The 23,299-nt window shown below is 44.0% G+C and overlaps 1 protein-coding gene and 1 long non-coding RNA gene across 4 annotated transcripts in view; one reads left to right on the top strand and one right to left on the bottom strand.

The window, feature by feature from the left end:
- The window catches only part of LOC122552384 (voltage-dependent P/Q-type calcium channel subunit alpha-1A-like), a 662,051-nt gene extending 645,115 nt beyond the window's left edge, over positions 1 to 16,936 (bottom strand). The window contains exon 1 of one of the 2 annotated variants that reach the window (XM_087983287.1): positions 16,813 to 16,936. The gene's annotated coding sequence lies outside the window, so the exon portion shown is untranslated. Of the gene's footprint in view, positions 1 to 16,151; positions 16,777 to 16,812 lie in introns of those variants that run through there. The other variant, XM_087983286.1, reaches the window with a different exon arrangement.
- LOC122552292 (uncharacterized) overlaps positions 6,647 to 23,299 on the top strand; it is an 88,629-nt gene continuing 71,976 nt past the window's right edge. The window contains exon 1 of one of the 2 annotated variants that reach the window (XR_006312347.2): positions 6,647 to 6,701. This is a non-coding gene — a long non-coding RNA (uncharacterized LOC122552292). Of the gene's footprint in view, positions 6,702 to 17,110; positions 17,207 to 23,299 lie in introns of those variants that run through there. The other variant, XR_015754435.1, reaches the window with a different exon arrangement.

Here is a 23,299-nt window from a genome sequence, read left to right as displayed (position 1 = left end):
ATCTGTCAATCAAAAGTTGGCGTGGAGACAGAGCGGAAGAGTCGGACATCGCACAGAGCTGTGGTAATAGGGGACTCCATAGTGAGAGGAACTGACCGGGGTTTTTGTGGCAGCAGATGGGACTTAAGGATGGTGTGTTGCCTTCCTGGTGCCAGGGTTAAAGACATCACAGACAGAGTGCAGGAAATCTTCAAGGACGAAGGTGAAGAGCCAGAGGTGGTGGTACATGTCGGCACAAATGATGTTGGGAAGAAGAGGAGGAACATACTACAGCGGGACTTCAGAGAACTAGGAAGAAGGCTGAAAAGCAGGACGTCCAAGGTGGTTATCTCCGGTTTGCTTCCAGTTCCTTGGGCTGGAGAGGCCAAAAACAGGGAGATAATGGACTTGAACGTGTGGCTGGGCTCTTTTGGAAATTCGCAGATACGATATTGTGGGGAGAACTGGGACGTGGCTTCAAGTGGACAGGGCCTGGGAAATGAATATTCAAGGCTACACGTGCTATCGTAAGGACAGACTGACGGGCAGAGGGGGTGGGGTGGCCATGTTGGTAAGGGATGGTATTCAGTCCCTTGTGCAGGGGGACCTAGAATCGGGGATGCAGAGTCAGTGTGGATAGAGCTGAGAAATACTAAGGGTAAAAAGACCCTCTTGGGAGTTATCTACAGGCCCCCAAAAAGTAGTCTAGATGTCGGATGTAAGTTGAACAGGAGCTGAAATTGGCCTGTCGCAAAGATGTTGCTACAGTTGTTATGGGGGATTTCAACATGCAGGTAGACTGGGAGAATCAGGATGGTATTGGACCTCAAGAAAGAGACTTTGTGGAGTGCCTCAGAGATGGATTCTTAGAACAGCTGGTGCTGGAGCCGACCAGGGAGAAGGCAATTCTGGATCTGGTATTGTGCAACGAACCAGAATTGGTCAGGGACCTCGAAGTGAAGGAGCCATTGGGAAGTAGTGACCATAATACAATAAGCTTCAATCTGCAATTTGAGAGGGAGAGGGTACAATCGGAAGTGACAATATTTCTGTTGAATAAAGGGAACTATGGAGCTATGAGGGAGGAGCTGGCCAAAGTTCAATGGTGCAATACCTTAGCAGGGATGACAGTGGAGGAACAATGGCGGATATTTCTGTGTACATAGAACATAGAACATAGAAGAATACAGCGCAGTACAGGCCCTTTGGCCCTCGATGTTGCGCCGATCCAAGCCCACCTAACCTATACTAACCCACTATCCTCCATATACCTATCCAATGCCCGCTTAAATGCCCATAAAGAGGGAGAGTCCACCACTGCTGCTGGCAGGGCATTCCATGAACTTACGACTCGCTGAGTGAAGAACCTACCCCTAACTTCAGTCCTATATCTACCCCCCCCCTTAATTTAAAGCTATGCCCCCTTGTAATACCCGACTCCATACGCGGGAAAAGGTTCACACTGTCAACCCTATCTAACCCCCTAATCATCTTGTACACCTCAATCAAGTCACCCCTAAACCTTCTTTTCTCTAATGAAAACAGCCCCAAGTGTCTCAGTCTTTCCTCATACGATCTTCCTTCCATACCAGGCAACATCCTGGTAAACCTCCTCTGCACCCGTTCCAGTGCCTCCACATCCTTCCTATAGTATGGCGACCAAAACTGCACACAATATTCCAGATGCGGCCGCACCAGAGTCTTATACAACTGCATCATGACCTCAGGACTCCGGAACTCAATTCCTCTACCAATAAAAGCCAGTACGCCATATGCCTTCCTCACCGCACTATTTACCTGGGTGGCAACTTTCAGAGATCTGTGTACATGGACACCAAGATCCCTCTGCTCATCCACACTACCAAGTATCCGACCATTAGCCCAGTACCCCATCTTTTTGTTACTCTTACCAAAGTGAATCACCTCACATTTAGCTACATTGAATTCCATTTGCCACCTTTCTGCCCAGCTCTGCAGCTTCTCTATATCCTGCTGTAACCTGCCACATCCTTCCTCACTGTCAACAACTCCTCCGACTTTCGTATCATCCGCAAACTTGCTCACCCAACCTTCTAACCCCTCTTCCAGGTCATTTATAAAAATGACAAACAGCAATGGTCCCAAAACAGATCCTTGCGGAACACCGCTAGTGACGGCACTCCATGAAGAAACTTTGCCATCAACTACTACCCTCTGTCTTCTTCCATCCAGCCAATTCCTAATCCAAACCTCCAACTCACCCTCAATGGATATCTCCGTATTTTCTGCAGTAGCCTACCATGGGGAACCTTATCAAACGCCTTACTAAAATCCATATATACCACATCTACCGCTTTCCCCTCATCAACCTCCTTCGTCACCTTTTCAAAGAATTCAATAAGGTTTGTGAGGCACGACCTGCCCTTCACAAAACCATGCTGACTATCCTTGATCACATTATTCCTATCCAGATGTGCATAAATCCTATCCCTTACAATTCTCTCTAAGACTTTGCCCACAACAGAAGTGAGACTCACCGCCTTTTTTTTTACTTGACGTAATTTTATAGAGTGAGAGAAATAGACAGCTAATAAAACATCAAAAAGTAGATCAAAAGCTAATGAACAGGTTCAGAGACTAAATTCACCCATTCAAGTCAAACATCTAATCCAGGCCCTTGACTAACAAGCCACACCTAGATTTGATTTGGATTTAGTTAAGTTTAACAAGATTCTTTCTAGACTTTCTCTAGCATTAAAGATTTTAAGAAGAAAGGTGTTATTTGTAAAACTCAAACCCCAGCCCTATACCCAGTGTCCCGGTCTGGAAAAGAGCCAAGTCTGAACTGTGGCCACACAGCTCCATCACCTTGGGGGGTGGGGGTGGGGGGTTAAATTAGGTCAAAAATTAAAGCTAGAACATTCACTACATTAATTCCTATAAATCACCACCTATTCCCCTCAGTCACAGTTCCAAAGGATAATTATTTTTAATCCACGAGAAATATTCGTCAATTCAGGAATCAAATATATTCCCAGTTTTCATCAAAGTGAAGAAATGAGCATCAATTTGAATATTGAAATTAACAGCAAAACTACTTTCACTTGGTACACAAGGAAAAAAATTGGAATTCAAATCCATCTTTTAATTTGATTTGTTTGAAGAAAATTCACAACAAAAATTGTGTTTCAGCTCATTTTCAGAGCAGATTTGTCTATTGCTCGGCTTTGTCCTCCCTCTATTATACTTAAAATTAAAGGTTTATTGTAACATTTCTGTTTCCTGAGAAAGGTGAGATAATCAAGTGAGTTCCCAGTCTCTAAACCCTCCCTTGTCTGGCTGCTATTTCAGCATCTTGACCCTCAATAGAATCATTTAAGTCACACACAGCAATGTTCCTAATGACATGGCCAGATTCTAACCAACATACACCCGACACAACACATTTCTCTCTACTTTCCCCCACACTCCCCTCAGTAACTCTGTATAATGCAGAAGTTGCAGAACGAGTTCATTCCAAAAAGGAAGAAAGATCCTAGGAGGAGGCATGGGTGGCCATGGCTGACGAGGGAAGTTAAGAAACATATGAAGTTAAAAGAGAAAAAGTATAACATAGCAAAGATAAGTGGGAAAACGGAGGACTGGGAAGCTTTTAAAGAACAACAGAGGATTACTAAGAAGGAAATACGCAGAGAAAAAATGAGGTAGGAAGGTAAACTGGCCAATAATATAAAGGAGGATAGTAAAAGCTTTTTTAAGTACGTGCAAGGCAAAAAAAATGGTTAGGACTAAAATTGGGTCCTTGAAGACAGAAACAGGGGAATATATTACGGGGAACAAAGAAATGGCAGAAGAATTGGTACTTCAGATCTGTGTTCACTTGGGAAGACACAAGCAATCTCCTTGAGGTAACAGTGGCTGAAGGACCTGAACTTAAGGGAATTTATATTTGCCAGGAATTGGTGTTGGAGAGACTGTTAGGTCTGAAGGTTGATAAGTCCCTGGGGCCTGATGGTCTACATCCCAGGGTACTGAAGGAGGTGGCTCAAGAAATCGTGGATGCGTTGGTGATTATTTTCCAGAGTTCAATAGATTCGGGATCAGTTCCCGCAGATTGGAGGGTGGCTAATGTTGTACCACTTTTTAAGAAAGGTGGGAGAGAGAAAGCAGGAAATTATAGACCAGTTAGTCTGACCTCAATGGTGGGAAAGATGCTGGAGTCTATTATAAAGGATGAAATTACATCACATCTGGATAGTAGTAACATGATAGGTCAGAATCAGCATGGATTTATGAAGGGGAAATCATGCTTGACTAATCTTCTGGAATTTTTTGAGGATGTAACTCTGAAGATGGATGAGGGAGATCCAGTAGATGTAGTGTACCTGGATTTTCAGAAAGCTTTTGATAAAGTCCCACATAGGAGGTTAGTGAGCAAAATTAGGGCGCATGGTATTGGGGGCAAAGTACTAACTTGGATTGAAAGTTGGTTGGCTGATAGGAAACAAAGAGTAGTGATAAACGGCTCCATTTCGGAATGGCAGGCAATGACCAGTGGGGTACCGCAGGGATCAGCACAGGGACTGCAGCTTTTTACAATATATGTTAATGATATAGAAGATGGTATTAGTAATAACATTAGCAAATTTGCTGATGATGGGTGGCAGGATGAAATGTGATGAGGATGTTAGGAGATTACAGGGTGACCTGGACAAGTTAGGTGAGTGGTCAATGCATGGCAGATGCAGTTTAATGTGGATAAATGTATGGTTATCCACTTTGGTGGCAAGAACAGGAAGACAGATTACTCCTAAATGGAATCAATTTAGGTAAAGGGGCAGTACAGAGAGATCTGGGTGTTCTTGTACACCAGTCAATGAAGGTAAGCATGCAGGTACAGCAGGTAGTGAAAAAGGCTAATAGCATGCTGGCCTTCATAACAAGAGGGATTGAGTATAGAAACAAAGAGGTTCTTCTGCAGCTGTACAGGGCCCTGGTGAGACCACACCTGGAGTACTGTGTGCAGTTCTGATCTCCAAATTTGAGGAAAGACATTCTGGCTATTGAGGGAGTGCAGCGTAGGTTCACGAGGTCAATTCCTGGAATGGTGGGATTACCTTACACTGAAAGACTGGAGTGACTGGGCTTGTATACCCTTGAGTTTAGAAGACTGAGAGGAGATCTGATTGAGACATATAAGATTATTAAAAGATTGGATACTCTGGAGGCAGGAAACATGGGTGAATGCCGAACCAGAGGACACAGCTTATAAATACGGGGTAGACCATTTAGGACAGAGATGAGGAGAAACTTCTTCACCCAGAGAGTGGTGGCTGTGTGGAATGCTCTGCCTCAGAGGGCAGTGGAGGCCCAGTCTCTGGATTCATTTAAGAAAAAGTTGGATAGAGCTCTCAAGGATTGTGGATTCAAGGGTTATGGAGATAAGGCAGGAACAGAATACTGATTAAGGATGATCAGCCATGATCATATTGAATGGTGGTGCAGGCTCGAAGGGCAGAATGGCCTACTCCTGCACCTATTGTCTATTATTTTTAAAAAAAGGTTTATAGGTAGAGTTAATGACAGTTGTCTTTTCCCTAGGATGGGGGATTTCAAGACTATGGGCACTAGGTGAGAGGAGAGAAATTTTTAAAAAGACAAGGGAAATTTTTCTTTACACAGAGGTTGGTTGGCGGAATGAACTTCCTAGGGAAGTGGTGGACGTGACTACAATTACAATGTTTAAAAGACATTTGGATAAGTATATGAATAAGAAAGGTTTGGAGTGACATGGACCAGGAGCAGGCAAGTGAGACTGATTATGTTCAGCATGGACTAGTTGGACCGAAGGGTCTCGTTTTCCGTGCTGGACAACTCTGTGACTCTCTGGTGTTGATTTAGAATTTGCCCAACAATGACGTACCTCAAGCAAGAATAACGTCCACATAAAAAAATCTCTGAAAACAAAATTATGGTGAATATACAGTAAGACAAAAGTGGCTTGGGCTTCAAAGGCTGGATTTATTTGAAGACTGCACGTTCAACACTTCTGGCTTAACACACTCACGTTTACCAGTTATGCTGCAGGAGAACAGCCTTTGGAAAAAGCCTTTTTTAAAAATCGGAATCGGTAAGAAAATTGCACTTTAAAAACCCAACACCAACAACCTTGGATTAAGATTTTTGGGAATTACCCAACAAGTATCCAGGGAAAATGTCGACAAGCACAAACGAGAGGATTGTCTCCAAGGTTTAAAGAATGGACGGGCAGTTGGCTCTGAACAAACAGTAAAAAACCGTTAGCGCCGATGGCGCGCGGGCTATCAGTTGGGAACGAGAGCTGCGCGTGCGCGGAAGCGGGCTGTCAGCTGAATGCGGGAGCAGAGCGTGCCCGAGGGAGCGGGCTGACAGTTGGGGGCGGGAGGTGCGCGTGCCCGAGGGAGCGGACTGGCCGTTGGGGACTGGAGGTGCGCGTGGCCGAGGGAGCGGACTGGTCGTTGGAGGTGCGCGTGCCCGAGGGGGTGGGCTGACCGTTGGGGACTGGATGTGCGCGTGCCCGAGGGAGCGGGCTGACCGTTGGGGACGGGGGTGCGCGTGCCCGAGGGAGCGGGCTGACCGTTGTGGACTGGAGGTGCGCGTGCCCGAGGGAGCGGGCTGACAGCTGGGGACGGGAAGAGCGCGTGCGTGCGTTGGATACAAGGGCGATGAGAAGAAGCTGAGAGAGAGAAAGCGGCAATGAAAAGGTAGCCTGATCAGTTAAAGAAAGTCCTACTCGCAATGTTTTTCATTTCCAGCAAACAGTGCATAGGCTTAATCTATATTAAGAAGCAAAACATCTGTTATCATTTTGATTGTAAGACACACCGCCACAGAGTAGAAGTTGACATTTGTATGAAATTTGGAGCGATTTTTAAGATTTACATAATTGTAATAATGAGAAATATCTCATTGTAGTCTGGGTTAAGAGGTTTGTAGTCAAATTGGAAGAGGATTTCCAGAATCCATTCAGGTGTGTTCTGAATCAATATGTCACTTGTTCAACCTGGAAGGATTGAGCCCTACATATGGTAAGTGATACCACGTCGATCAAACCAACAAAGATGGAAGAAAAGCACGTTGGAAAATAGATTTTCAAAACCTATTTATGTACTTGGATATGAGATGTCACAGCAAAAGCGGTGAGGTCACATTGCATCTGAACAGACTGATTAGGTCATAGAGAAGAAATTAAAACTATGGAAAAGACACAAGATTCGCCAGCATGACATGGAATGAGAGACAGAGACTAGTATAATTCAAATGAGATTGAACAAATATTTTTTAAAAAGGATAGGAGGATTGCACTAAGAAGCCATTTGCTTGGACCAGCTACATTTCTACAAACGTATGAGGCTCAATGAACATCCACTTCTAAGACTAAGGAAAATGTGTGTTTCTAAGGTATCCAGACCTTTTGGTTATATCACTCTCTGCTCCCAAGATAGGAAACAGTACAAATCAGAAGCAACATTTGCACAGCCCTCAGGCAAAATGCTTAATTTTAGATTTGTAAGCTAGCTGAGCCCTGCAGCAAATCTAAGTTGATATTTAATTTTAGTATCAGTCAATCTATTTACGAAAAATATAGCTCAATGGTAGGATTGTGGTACTTTTAGTGCTAGCATCTGCTATTGCAGAATCACATTTTCCCTTGTTTAACAGTTACACAATTATATCTACTGGATACAGTTCAGTATTGCCTGGCATCTAATTGAGAATGTCATTTGATGCCATGAAATACCATAGAATCCCATCAGTACAGACAGAGGCCACTAATGGTGTTATTATCACTGAATCCACCACTATCAACATGCTGGGAGGTTACCATTGATCCAAAACCGAACTGGACTCATCATAATTGATGCATCAGGGTGGCTCAGTGGTTCGCATTGCTGCCTCACAGTGCCAGGGACTGGGTTCGATTCCAACTACGGGTGACTGTCTGTGTGGAGTTTGCATATTCTCCCAGTGTCTGCATGGGTTTCCTTCGGGTGCTCCAGTTTCCTCCCACAATCCAAAGATGTGCAGGTTAGGTGAATTGGTCATACTAAATTGCCCATAATGTTCAGGGATGTGTAGGTTAGTTGTATTAATCAGGGAAAATGCAGAGTAATAGGGTAGAGGACTGGGTCTGGATGGGTTACTCTTCAGAGGGTCGGTGTGGATTTGTTGGGCCAAATAGCCTGTTTCTACACAGTAAGGATTCTATGATTCATTCTATATAAAGTGGTTTCAAGAGCAGATAAGAGGCTAGGTATACCACAGCTAGTAACTCACTTTCTGACACACCAAAGCCTGACACAAGGCACAAGTCAGGAGTGAGATGGAATACTGCCAACCTGCCTCGATGAGTGCAGCTCCACAACACTCGAGAAGTTTGTCACCATCCAGGACAAAGCAGCCCACTTGATTGGCAACATATCCACAAGCATCCACTTCCTCCACCGCCGATGTTCAGTTGCAGTATTGTATGCTGAATGAAAGATTTACTGCAAAAATTTGCCAAAGATTCTTACATGGCACCTTCCAAGCCCATGACCATTTATAGCTAGAAGGACAAATTTAGCAGATATATAGGACCATCACCACCTGGAAATTCCCCTCCAAGTACTCACCACCCCAATTCAAAAAGATAGCACCATTCCTTCACTGTCACTAGGTCAAACTCCTGAAATTGTATCCCTAAGGGTCTACATCCATCATGTGAACTGCAGTGGTTCAAGAAGGCAGCTCATTACTGAAATAACTCCAGTGAAATATCCCATCACCAAGTCACCTTTTATTTACACATGGAGAGTCCTTGACACTGAACCAACTTCCTCAGAGCCAGCTCTCAGCATGAACAGACATTTAACAATCTTGATTTTTTAATTTTATTAAACAGTACAAAATATAGTTAACAATAAACAGAAAGCAACAGTTCACAAAAAACAGTATATACAGGGAAAGGGCAGCAAAGCCAACCCCCACTGTTCAAACAGTTTTCAGGGAGATGAGGGCAAACCTCAAATCCCACTTCTATTCATCACAAAGATAACAGTCACAAACACATGCAAGACAGTGCAATCAAATGAGAAACAGTGCATAGAACACAGACCCAATGTAGTTATAAAAAAGACACCTGACCACACCATATACTGATTGGACCATCTTTGGTTAGCCTTCCTGAAGGACAGTCATTAACCTTCCTGTCTCTGGCCACCCTGCATACTGACTGGTGCTCCCCAGGTCTGCTTTCCTCAAGCTGGTCGTTGACCACCCAGTTCCCAGTCGCCTCGCATATTGACCGGACTACCCTGGGCTACTTTCCTACAAGCTGGTTGTTGACCTTCCAGTCCCCGGCCGCCCTGTGTACTGTCTGACCCTCCCCAGCCCACTTTCCTCCAGGTCGGATGTCAGCCACCAGCTCCTAGTCACCCCGCATACTAACCAAACCACTCCTGACCAGCTTTCCTACAGTTGGGCTGACGGCCTTCCAGTACCCGGCCGCCCGCATATTGACTGACCTTTTAACATCATTGTTTATTTTATTTTTTTTTCTTTTAATGCTGTGTGATCAGACACTCTTGTTTATATTATTTAACCCCCACACTACCGCCTAACTGCGGTAGTGCTTATTTTTTCCCCAGAACCCATGTTGTGTATGTGCAGGTGTGAAACACAGTAAGAGACACAAAGTGCACGAATCTTTATTCAATTTCCACCACCAGGAAGATAGGAAAACACCCAAGTGGCCAGTGACAATCACTGCCCTTCACATGAAAGGGCAATACTGTGTGATCAAAACAGTGAAGGGGAGGGTAGGGACTAAATCAAAATAGAGTTGGAGGGGGAAATAATGCACTCCACTCCCCGCGGCACCCACCTCTCCCTGAACAACTCCAGGGTGTTGGTGGACACCGCGTGCTCCTTCTCCAAGGACACCCGGGCCCAAACGTAACCGCGGAAGAGGGGCAGGCAGTCGGCCCTAACGACCCCCTCCACGGCCTGCTGCCTCGACATGTTGATGGCCAGTTTGACCAGGCCTAGGAGCAGACCCACGAGGAGGTCTTCAGACCTGCCCTCCCTCCTCTGTACCGGGTGCCCAAAGATCAGGAGCGTGGGACTGAAGTGCAGCCAAAAGCAGCGGAGGAGGTTTTTGAGAAAATCAAAAAGGGAGTGCAAACGCCCACACCCAATATACACGTGGTCCACGGACTCCACAGCACCACAGAACAAGCAGTTGGGCTAGGAGTCCGTGAACCACCGCAATCTGCGGTTGCAGGGGACTGCTGCGTGCACACCCTCCACCCCAGATCCCTGAGAGAAAGGGACATCCTTGTTTTTTTTTATTTTATTAAGCAAATTACAAACAGTTTACAAAAAACATTTACAGCTGTACACAAGAGCCAGCAATTTTACAAGGGAGAGGAGCAGCAAAGCTAGGCCCCAAACCCTACCATTCAACCATTTTACAGGGAGATGAGGACAAACCTCAAATCCCAGTTCCACATATGACAAGACAGTGACAATGACATTTATACATTAGACAATCCTGTTACATACAAAAGTGCAGACAATACAGACCCAGCAAGCCCCCGCCCCTCCCACCTTCCGACCACTCTAAGGCAGCCTGCCCCTACCCACCTTCCGGTTCTCAGTCCACCCCATGCCCCTTCCAGTTCTCAGTCTGCCCTGACACACCTTTCAACCACCTCTCGGACAGCCCACCCCAGTACCCGCCCAGGGTGACAGCGGTCAGGACGGCCTACCCACCTTCCGGCTTCACTAACCACCCTCAGCACCTTCCAACCACCTGTGGGGCAGCCCAGCCCGGTACCTGCCCGGGGTGACAGCACTGAGGATGGCTACCCGCCTTCTGGCTCTCGGTCTGCCCCTACGTACCATTGGGCTCTCACCCACCCCTTTGCACCTCCGACCAGTGGGCTATCCTGGCACACCTTTCGGCCACCTCTAGGACAGCCCGTCCCCTTACATCCTTGTTTATTTTTTTTTTGCGTGGGACTGAAGTGCAACCAAAAGCAGAGAAGGTTTTTCAGAAAATCAAAAAGAGAAATCTCCTGTTTTTTTTTATATAATTTAACCCCCACACTACCACCTAAGTGCGGTAGTGCTTATTTTTTCCCCAGCACCCATGGTGTGTGTGTGCAGGTGTGAGACACAGTGAAACATCCTTGTTTTTTTTTATATATATATTTTTTTAATTTAACCCCCACACTACCACCTAAGTGCGGTAGTGCTTATTTTATCCCCAGCACCCATGGTGTGTGTGTGCAGGTGTGAGACACAGTGGAAGACACAAAGTGCACGAATCTTTATTCAAATTCCACCACCAGGAAGATAGGAAAACACCCGGGTGGCCAGTGACAAGCACTGCCCTTCACATCAAGGGACAGTGCTGTGTGATCAAAACAGTGAAGGGGAGGGTAGGGACTAAATCAAAATAGAATTGGAGGGAGAAATAATGCACTCCACTCCCTGCGGCGCCCACCTCTCCCTGAACAACCCCAGGGTTTTGGTCGACACCGCGTGCTCCTTCTCCAAGGATACCCGGGCCCTAACGTAACCGCGGAAGAGGGGCAGGCAGTCGGCCTTAACGACCCCCTCCACGGCCCGCTGCCTGGACCTGTTGATGGCCAGTTTGGCCAGGCCCAGGAGCAGACCCACGAGGAGGTCTTCAGACCTGCCAACATCCTTGTTTATATCTATCAGCCAGGGCTCTCTGATTGGACTGGGTTTACAACCCCAATCAGGGAACTCCAATGGGTCCACCTAGCTGACCTCATTACACTACAACGACCACCTTTTCAAGACCAACCAGGGATGGTCAATAAATGCTGGCCTAGTCAGCAATGCCCATGTCCCACATGAATAAATAAGCTAAAATATGGAATATTCACTTAGAACTGGTTGCAACACCAATTTCATGTTGGACAGAGTGTTATGAAACTGACATTTATATGTATATAGTTTAATATACTTCACAACAAGTTTGTTGTGAAACTTGAAAGGATTCAGAAAATATTTACAAGGATGTTGCCAGGTTTGGAGGGGTTGAGCTTTAGGGAGAGGCTAAATAGGCTATTTTTCCTGGAACATCAGAGGCTGAGGGATGACCTTATAGAGGTTTATAAAATTGAGGGACACAGATAGGGTAAATAGACAAGGTCTTTTCCCTGGGGTGGGGGAATCCAGAACTAGGGGGCATAGGTTTAGGGTGAGAGGGGAAAGATTTAAAAGGAATGTAAGGGGCAACTTTTTCATGTAGAGGGGGGTGCTTGTATGGATTGAGCTGGTGGAGGCTGGTACAATTGCAACACTTAAAAGACATGTGGATGGATATATGAATAGGAAGAGTTTAGAGAGATATGGCAGAAGTGGGTAATGCAGATGCTGGAGATTAGAGTCAAGATTAGAGTGGTGCTGGAAAAGCACAGCAGGTCAGGCAGCATCCAAGGAGCAGAAAAATCGACATTTTGGGCAATAGTCCTTCATCAGGAATCTGATTAGAGGGATATGGGCCAAGTGCTGGCAAATGGGATTAGATTAATTTAGGATATCTGGTCGGCATAGACGAGTTGGGCCAAAGGATCTGTTTCCGCGTTGTACATCTCTATGAGTCTATGGCTCTATGAGTTTGAATTTGTGGAATTCTGGGTAAAGATTAAAGTTAATGTTTTTGAACTTGATGCTAGCTTTTTAAAGACTACAATTTCCACAATCCCAGGTGAGCAAATTTACCCAGAGCTCCTAAGGAATTTCCAGAGGGCTTAAGGACAGAACTTTTCAGATTTCTTCAGTCTGGGCTGAGAAGCCAAATTAGAACAATGCATGTATCAAGCTTTGAAGTGCTGAGAAGTCTTTCAAAAGAGTAAAATGTGTAAAGCAACATTCCTAAGAAAATGAGTTTAAAGTTAGCACATAGAACATAGAAGAATACAGCGCAGTACAGGCCCTGTGGCCCTCGATGTTGCGCCGATCCAAGCCCACCTAACCTACACTAGCCCACTATTCTCCATATGCTTATCCAATGCCTGTTTAAATGCCCATAAAGAGGGAGAGTCCACCACTGCTACTGGCAGGGTATTCCATGAACTCACGACTCGCTAAGTAAAGAATCTACCCCTAACATCTGTCCTATACCTACCACCCCTTAATTTAAAGCTATGCCCCGTCATAATAGCTGACTCCATACGTGGAAAAAGGTTCTCATGGTCAACCCTATCTAAACCCCTAATCATCTTGTACATCTCTATCAAGTTACCCCTAAACCTTCTTTTCTCCAATGAAAACAGCCCCAAGTGCCTTAGCCTTTCCTCATACGATCGACCTACCATACCAGGCAACATCCTGGTAAACCTCCTCTGCACCCGTTCCAGTGCCTCCACATCCTTCCTATAGTATGGCGACCAAAACTGCACACAATACTCGAGATGCGGCCGCACCAGAGTCTTATACAACTGCAACATGACCTCAGGACTCCGGAACTCAATTCCTCTACCAATAAAAGCCAGTGTGCCATATGTCTTCTTCACCGCACTATTTACCTGGGTGGCAACTTTCAGAGATCTGTGTACATGGACACCAAGATCCCTCTGCTCATCCACACTACCAAGTATCCGGCCATTAGCCCAGTACCCCATCTTTTTGTTACTCTTACCAAAGTGAATCACCTCACACATACCTACATTGAATTCCATTTGCCACCTTTCTGCCCAGCTCTGCAACTTATCTATATCCCGCTGTAACCTGACACATCCTTCCTCACTGTCAACAACTCCACCGACTTTCGTATCATCCGCAAACTTGCTCACCCAACCTTCTAGCCCCTCCTCCAGGTCATTTATAAAAATGACAAACAGCAATGGTCCCAAAACAGATCCTTGCGGAACACCGCTAGTAACTGCACTCCAAGATGAATCTTTACCATCAACTACTACCCTCTGTCTTCTTCCAGCCAGCCAATTCCTAATCCAAACCTCCAACTCACCCTCAATGCCATACCTCCATATTTTTTGCAGTAGCCTACCATGGGGAACCTTATCAAATGCCTTACTAAAATCCATATATACCACATCTACCGCTTTACCCTCGTCTACCTCCTTATCACCTTCTCAAAGAATTCAATAAGGTTTGTGAGGCACGACCTGCCCTTCACAAAGCCATGCTGACTATCCTTGATCACATTATTCCTATCCAGATGTTCATAAATCCTATCCCTTACAATTCTCTCTAAGACTTTGCCCACAACAGAAGTGAGACTCATCGGCCTATAGTTACTAGGGTTATCCTAGTACAACGGAACTACATTTGCTATCCTCCAGTCTTCTGGCACTATTCCTGTAGACAACGAGGACATAAAAATCAAGTCCAATGGCTCTGCAATCTCCTCCCTTGCTTCCCAGAGAATCCTAGGATAAATGCCATCAGGCCCAGGGGACTTATCTATTTTCACCCAAATAGTGGGTGAAATAGTTATTAAACTACCTTAGAAGAAGAAATTATTATTAATCCCAGACTTGAATGTAGAGGATAATTCAATGGAAAAGTAGTTGTTAAATAGAGTCATAGAATCATTTAGATGTACTGCACAGAAACAGACCCTTCTGTCCAACTCATCCATGCTGACTAGATATCCCAACCTAATCTAGTCCCATTTGCCAGCACTTGGCCCATGACCCTCTAAACCCTTCCTATTCATATACCCTTCCAGATACCTTTTAAATGTTGCAATTGTACCAGACTCCACCACTTCTTCTGACAACTCATTCCATACACGTACCACCCTCTGCGTGAAAAAGTTGCTCCTTCGGTCCCTTTCATATCTTTCCCCTCTCACCTTAAGCCTATGCCCTCTAATCTGGACTCCCCCACCCCAGGGAAAAGACTTTGTCTATTTATCCTATACATGACTTTATAAACCTCTATGCAGTCACCCCTGTTTTCAACGCTCCAGGGAAAACAGTCCCAGCCTATTCAGCCTCTCCCTCTAGCTCAAATCCTCCAATCCTGGCAACATCCTTGAAAAAAATTTCCGGATCCTTTCAAGTTGTGCAACATCCTTCCGATAGAAAGGAGACCAGAATTGCATGCAACATTCCAAAAGTGACCTAACCAACGTCCTGTACAGCTGCAACATGACCTTCCAACTCCCATACTCAAGGCTCTGACCAATAAAGGAAAGCATATCAAATGCCTTCTTTACTATCCTATGTACCTGCGACTCTACTTTCAAGGAGCTATGAACCTGCATTCCAAGGTCTCTTTGTTCAGCAACACTCCCTCGCATAAGTCCTGCTAAGATTTGCTTTCCCAAAACCCCAAACCTTTGAAGGGTCAGTTTTGCAGCAGACACATCATTGCGTCTCTGTGACAGCTGCGTGCCAGGTGCATTGAGCCTTCTATATTACAACAGCGACTACATTTGTTGTGAGGTCGTGAAAAGTGCAGTTTTTTGGTTGGTTTCCAACTAAACGGTATCTTCAGATCACTCTGCCACGTCTGATATCGTTTTTGCAATATAATGTCATGATCTGTTTTGTTAATTGGTAAGTGACTGGATAGGATCAAAAATTATTCCCCATTGTGTTTCAACTGTATCTTCAAATAAATCACGTCAACGTGGAGCACGTGTCTCGCGAAATGGGCAGCACCCCAACATTTACCAACATTTGCCACTGTTAAGTACAGTACGTCTGTACAGTATATCTGAGTAACTTGCATTGAGTTTGCGCATGTTCCCAATATGGTTACGCAACAGTCTCAAATACATTCACAGAAACTCAACGTGATAGCAAATTTAGTGGCAAAAAATCAATAGCCAATGCCATAATTTACCAATGCAAATTTTAAAAGTAAGACAGACTAACGTTCTTTTTTACATCTATGTCAAGACAACAACTACACTTATCGTAATAATATGAACCGGGAAAAGGAAAATCAATCTAACTCAAATTTTCAATTAATGTTCAAATATTCTGTGACAATAAACCAGTTAAAGATTTTAGCAAAACAGAAAAATAACGGCAGTAGTATCGACTATTTTCTATTGGGTTTTCTAGTCTGTCCTGATCTGAGAGATTTACCGACATCTGTCAATCCACAGTATTTCCTGGAGCCATCAGCCTCCTGATACACGCATCTAAACCACTCACCTACAGAAAAGTTCCTCCAAATCAACATACCATGTTGATATTCTGAAGTCATATCGGACTCGAAACGCAAATCTCCACAGATGCTGCCAGACCTACTGCGTTTCGCTCGCATTTTCTGAGTGCATCAATTTAATTACAGCTTTATTTTAGCAGCTGCATCAACCTTGGTCCCGATAAACCCTATCTGGGAACAACATAGATTATCTATTTTTAAACGCAAATAAAATATGTTTTGGTCACGTGAAATATTAAAGGACAGTACTTGAAGCACGTCAGGTCTTTAAGCACGATCGTCACTGTGGATTTAGCAGCACTCCTGACTGAAAGTTCTGTCAAAAATCCGAGCGGAAAACATACAACTGAGTAGGTACCACAGCCTAATCATGCAGCCGAGTGAAATCACCACGAATTGAGGGTTAAATGCTTCAGGACTCCTATATCTCCCTCACGCATTTGTTCAATTTATGAAGCTGGGCTCGTTCTTCACACTAATTTTGAATTTAAGAAGAAATCCTCTGTAGCACATCTTCAAATCAATTAAATTCAGAGGATTCAAAGTTTTATCCCAGGAGTACTTAGATAAATGGCGTTAATTAAGATGTGAATTTACATTTTTATTCAAAATAGCAGATGTTAAAATATAATTTTTAAAAAAGCTCACCTGGAATCCATGCAACCATATAAGGGGTTAGAAAACAAGTCACTGTACTTTGAAATTTGATACGAAATAAAAGCAAAAATCAGGTTATAGGCATTGGCTTGCAATCTTTCCGAAACCCGGGTTTCTCCACCCATCCCCCGCCCCCTCCGCCGTCTGTCTCGGCGACTACACAATCCACGGCCATTCTCAGAAAGAATCAGAAGATTTCGGCGACCTCAATACTCCACTCGTCCATCTTCAAAAATAATCAATCACCCCGCTGTATTCCACAAGCAAACAAATGTGAACTGCCCCTGGCGCATAGCTAGGCATCTCGAATGATGTGAGGGATGGATGATTCGCGCTATTCCAAGCTGAGACTGTCAGACCCACTCGGGTCTCCTTAATCTGCCTGGTAATGTCATTTTTAAAATTGAGTGTTAGTTCTCAAATTCATAACCCAAAGACATGTTCGTGTCATCAAAGTAAATGAAAACCCGTTGACCTTTCCGTAATTTAAAAAGATATTGGTTCAAAACTGTAAAACAAAAAGAGACCATTTCATTGTGATATCCTGGAAGGAAATAGTGTTTGGGTTTAACTTGATCGTGTGGACTTTCCGGCTATTTATGTGATCTCCACAGTATCACATAAAATATCACTGTTTATGTTTTTGCTTGAACATTTCTAATTTTGACATTGGTGGGCGGCACGGTGGCACAGTGGTTAGCACTGCTGCCTCACAGCGCCAGAGACCCGGGTTCAATTCCCACCTCAGGCGACTGACTGTGTGGAGTTTGCACGTTCTCCCCGTGTCTGCGTGGGTTTCCTCCGGGTGCTCCGGTTTCCTCCCACAGTCCAAAGATGTGCAGGTCAGGTGAATTGGCCATGCTAAATTGCCCGTAGTGTTAGATAAGGGGTAAATGTAGGGGTATGGGTGGGTTTCGCTTCGGCGGGTCGGTGTGGACTTGTTGGGCCGAAGGGCCTGTTTCCACACTGTAATCTAATCTAAACCTAGGAAGGCAGGTAAAAACGTTTTCTATCCGAAATCTGCACAATATTTCGTTTCAACTCTTGAGCAGAAGGTTGTTAGTTCAGACTGTATCACATTGTATTAGTACACAGAAGGCCATTCTGCCCATTGTGATTGTGTCAATTCGTTGAAAGAACAAATCGAATGTTCCTACTCTGCAAATGTTTCTTTCTCAAGCATTTGTTGAAATTCCTTTTGAAAGTTACCTTTACTTTTGAATTTGCTCCTAGCAGCCTTTCAGCGACTATATTATGTTTGATAAAGCATGCAAAATTATCTCCTGAGCCCCCTTCTGTTTGTTTTAACCAATAACCCTCCTGTCAGTTTGTCCCTATTTATTCTATCAAAACTTTTCATTTTGAACACCTATGGTATTTTTCCTTAAACTTTTCTGCTCCAAGGAGCGTAAGATCAATTTCTCCAGTCTCTCCTTGGAACTGAAGTTTCTCATCCAATTATCATTCTAGTAAATCTCCTTTGCACTGTCTCCAAATGACCTAACATTTTTCATAATTTATTGAATTTTGGGAGTCCCCATTTCAGTGACCAAAAACATGTCAGTTTTTATAATTTTTTTCTTAACTCCATAAAATATGTACTGACTATTTCATTTTCATTGTCATCAAGGATGGGCCATTAAAATTATTCAAGGCCAAATTAGATAGATTTTTGACAGGTAAGTGACTCAAAGGTTATGGGAGATGTACAGGAAAATGGAGACCAGACCATTTTTTCCGATCAGCCATGAACTTATCAAAGGGCAGAGGAGGCTCGTAAAACTGAAAGGCTTATTCTTTTTATATTAATTTGTGGGAGGTGGATGTCACTGGCTGGCTGGCCAGGATTTATTTACTGTCCTTGTTGCTCTTGAGAAGGTGGAGGTGAGCTGTCTTCCTGAACTGCCGCAGACCATCTTCTGTGGGTTAACCCACAATACTCTTCTGGAGAGAATTCCAAGATTTGACCCAGTGAAAGTAAAGAAACAGCAATACATTACCAAATCAGAATGGTCAGTAGTTTGGAAAGGAACTTACAGTTGGTAGTGTTCCCATGTACTGGCAGCCTTTGGCCTTCTAGATGGAACTGGTTGTGCTATCTGAGGATCTTTGGTAAATTTCTGCAGTGCACATTGAATATAGTACACATTGCTGCTACTGAGCATATGTGTGGAAGGAATGGGAATGTTTGTGGATGTGGTGCCAATCAAGTGGGCTGCTTGAATATTGTTGTAGCTGCACCCATCCAGGCAAGTGGACAATAATCCATTACACTCCTGACTTGTGCCTTGTGGATGGTGGGCAGTCTTTGGGAAATCAGGAGGTGAGTTACATTCCACAGTATTGATTAGATTAGATTACATTACATTACAGTGTGGAAACAGGACCTTCGGCCCAACAAGTCCACACCGACCCGCCGAAGCGTAACCCAACCATACCCCTACATTTACCCCTTACCTAATACTATGGGCAATTTAGCATGGCCAATTCACCTGACCTGCACAACTTTGGACTGTGGGAGGAAACCGGAGCACCCGGAGGAAACCCACGCAGACATGGGGAGAACATGCAAACTCCACACAGTCAGTTGCCTGAGGCGGGAATTGAACCTGGGTCTCTGGCGCTGTGAGGCAGCAGTGCTAACCACTGTGCCACCGTGCCGCCTGCCTCTTATCTGTTCTTGTAACAACTGGGTTTATGTGATGGGAACAGTTGAGTTTCTGGTTAATGATAGCCCCAATGATGTCGATAGTGGGGGATTCGGTGATGGTAACGTCATTGAATGTCAAAGGGCAGTGGTTAGATTGTTACTTATTGGTGTAGGTCATAACCTGGCACTTGTGTGTGCAAATATTACTTGCCACTTGTCATTCCAAACCTGGATATTGTCCAGATCTTATTGTATTTGAACATGGACTGCTTCAGTAGCTGAGGAGTCATGAATGCTGCTGAACATTGTATAATCATCAGCAAACATCCCACTTCTGACTTTATGGTGGAGGGAAGGTCATGGCTGAAACAGCTGAGGGTGTTTAGCCTTGCCTGAGGAACTACTGCAGAAATGGCCTGGAAATGAGATGACTGACCTTCAACAACCATAACCATCTTCCTATGTGTCAGGTATGACTCCAACCAATGGAGAGTTTACTCCCGATACACACTGATTCTAGTTTTGCTAGAGCTCCTTGATGGCTTACCCAGTTGAATTCAGCGTTGATGTCAAGGGCTATCACTCTTACTTCATTTCTGGAATTAAGCTCTTTTGTCAATATTTTTGATATGCCCTAGATCACTGTCAAGCTTACATAGTAAGGAATTGGCTAGGGTACTATTCCTAAGATTGCCAAAAAGATTGATCTTACATCACTTATGCTGTAAGGATCCCAATATGTATATTGACCAGTGATTATAAGATTTTGTTGGACATTAGTTGAGAACTCAGTATCAGACTGTTCAACTAATACATCAAGGGAAGGGAGCTTATATGATTGCTGAATGTCAATGGTAAATTTGAGCACAGGATGTGGTTACTAAGCTAGATAAAGAACTTGTTTGATGCAGTTAATTATTCAAATACTTCAAACATGTCATCTGCATATTGGAAGTATGCAAGAGATAGAAGGCTAGTGGTATTTCCATTGAAGATGCATGTTTTATGGTAACCAATAAAGATGTTACCAAGGGCTGGGCCTAGAAGGAACCCCATGGGAATACCATCTAGTTGGGCATACACGGTTAAATTGAAGATGAACTCAACTGCCGGAGTTGCTAATTTCATGACTATAAGAACACAGATTCAGGCACAGTAGTGACGTTCAAAATTAGAGGGCTTTTTTTTAGGTGACAGGAAAAAGATTTAAAGGGGACCTGAGGGTCAGCTTTTTCACACAGGAAGTATGTGGAATGAAATGCCAGAGGAAATGGTAGATGCAGCATTTAAAAGACATTTGGAGAGGTACATGAATAAAAGAGGTTTGGAGGGATATTGGCCAAATGCAGGCAAGTAGTACTAATTTAATTTGGGAAACTTGATTGGCATGGATGAGTTGGACCGAAGGATCTGTTTTATGCTGAATGACTCTAATATTCTATTTGATTAAAACCTGTTTGTGTCCTCCCTAACTTTGACCAGGTTGACTAAATCTGTTCATTGATGGTACATTCATAAGGAACGGATAGATGGTACGGTTTGTTCATCCGGTACGACAGGATGGTACAAAGCAGCTCCGAATTCTTAATTGTTCACATAATAATTTCCTGGTTTTAATTCCACTATTACAATCACAATCCTCTGGAGAGAGTGTGATGAAGCTGCTCCTTTAACAAGGTTATGTTGTCCTTTTTTTTCAGAGACGTGATAAAATACACAGATTCCAAAAAGTCCAAGTTGAAAAGTTTTAGGAACAGTTTGATTATAGCCAACAGATACTTGCCTTAGGCAACAGGCTTTTAAGTTTTTGAAAAGAAAACTTGTACGATGAAAATGGAGTGCCCAGTTCTCCCAGCTCAGCTTTTCTCTGGTTTGGTTTGGTTTTTAGCCTTTGGGTTTGGTTTTTAGCAGTAGTGTTAAAAAGCTGCTGGATCCAAAGAAGCAGATCCATGCTGATCTCTCTCTGACTTCTCTCTCCTGTAAGACCCTGTGTCTGATTTTACCTTTTGTGCCAAGTGGTGTTTAAGGGGATTGTAGCAAGTATTTGGAACAGCATCTTAAGTTGGGATAATCTGTTGGGTTTTCAGATAGGTTATGTTATTCTGTATTCTGTTCTCTTTTGTTCATGTTTCATTCAGTAATACATAGAGCATAGAACATAGAACAGTACAGCACAGAACAGGCCCTTCAGCCCACGATGTTGTGCCGACCATTGATCCTCATGTATGCACCCTCAAATTTCTGTGACCATATGCATGTCCAGCAGTCTCTTAAATGTCCCCAATGACTTTGCTTCCACAATTGCTGCTGGCAACGCATTCCATGCTCTCACAACTCTCTGTGTAAAGAACCCGCCTCTGATATCCCCTCTATACTTTCCTTCAACCAGCTTAAAACTATGACCCCTCATGTTAGCCATTTCTGCCCTGGGAAATAGTCTCTGGCTATCGACTCTATCTATGCCTCTCATTATCTTGTATATCTCAATTAGGTCCCCTCTCCTCCTCCTTTTCTCCAATGAAAAAAAGTCCGAGCTCAGTCAACCGCTCTTCATAAGATAAGCCCTCCAGTCCAGGCAGCATCCTGGTAAACCTCCTCTGAACCCTCTCCAAAGCATCCACATCTTTCCTATAATAGGGCGACCAGAACTGGACGCAGTATTCCAAGTGCGGTCTAACCAAAGTTTTATAGAGCTGCAACAGGATCTCACGACTCTTAAACTCAATCCCCCTGTTAATGAAAGCCAAAACACCATATGCTTTCTTAACAACCCTGTCCACTTGGGTGGCCATTTTAAGGGATCTATGTACCTGCACACCAAGATCCCTCTGTTCCTCCACACTGCCAAGAATCCTATCCTTAATCCTGTACTCAGCTTTCAAATTCGACCTTCCAAATGCATCACCTTGCATTTATCCAGGTTGAACTCCATCTGCCACCTCTCAGCCCATCTCTGTATCCTGTCAATGTCCCGCTGCAGCCTACAACAGTCCTCTGTACTGTCAACAACACCTCCAACCTTTGTGTCGTCTGCAAACTTGCTGACCCATCCTTCAATCCCCTCATCTAAGTCATTAACAAAAATTATAAACAGTAGAGGCTCAAGGACAGAGCGCTGTGGAACACCACTCACCACTGACTTCCAGGCAAAATATTTTCCTTCTACTACCACTCGCTGTCTTCTGTTGGCCAGCCAATTCTGTATCCAGAGAGCTAAGTTCCCCGTATCCCATTCCTCCTGACCTTCTGAATGAGTCTACCATGGGGATCCTTATCAAATACCTTGCTGAAATAATGTTGTCAATAAATTCTGTTTTGTTTGAAACAAAGTGGTATGACCAGCGACATCTGTCCTGGAATATCAACTTCACACCTGCTTAAAACAAGTCGTAAAGTTAGAGTCTGGGCTACTTCCTTGAAATGTTTTGAGAGGTCTGGCCTGGTCCATAACAATAGGCTTGGTACTCATCTATCAGATACCGGGTCACAGTGAGGTTTCAGAATTGAAAAGTATAACTGAAACACATTCTGACAGATTTCTGAAATATTGGCATTGCTGACAATGCTCAATGACCAAATGCTCAAACCTTCAGGGAAACTAAAATTGCATGAAAAGTTGCCAAAACAAAGAATGTCAAAATAATTGTGATCTCCAAGTCATAGAAATGTACAGCATGGAAACAAATCCTTCGGTCCAACCCATCCATGCCGATCAGATATCCCAACCCAATCTAGTCCCACCTGCCAGCACCCAGCCCATTATCCCTCAAAAACCTTCCTATTCATATACCCATCCAAATGTCTCTTAAATGTTGCAATTGTACCAGC

The sequence above is a fragment of the Chiloscyllium plagiosum genome, unplaced genomic scaffold (genome assembly GCF_037043375.1).
Source record: "Chiloscyllium plagiosum isolate Xiang-an unplaced genomic scaffold, Cpla_swu_hap1 HiC_scaffold_45, whole genome shotgun sequence".
NCBI classification, from domain to species: domain Eukaryota; kingdom Metazoa; phylum Chordata; class Chondrichthyes; order Orectolobiformes; family Hemiscylliidae; genus Chiloscyllium; species Chiloscyllium plagiosum.
Note: the sequence above shows the minus strand (reverse complement) of the source record. Positions and strands in the feature narration are given on the sequence as shown.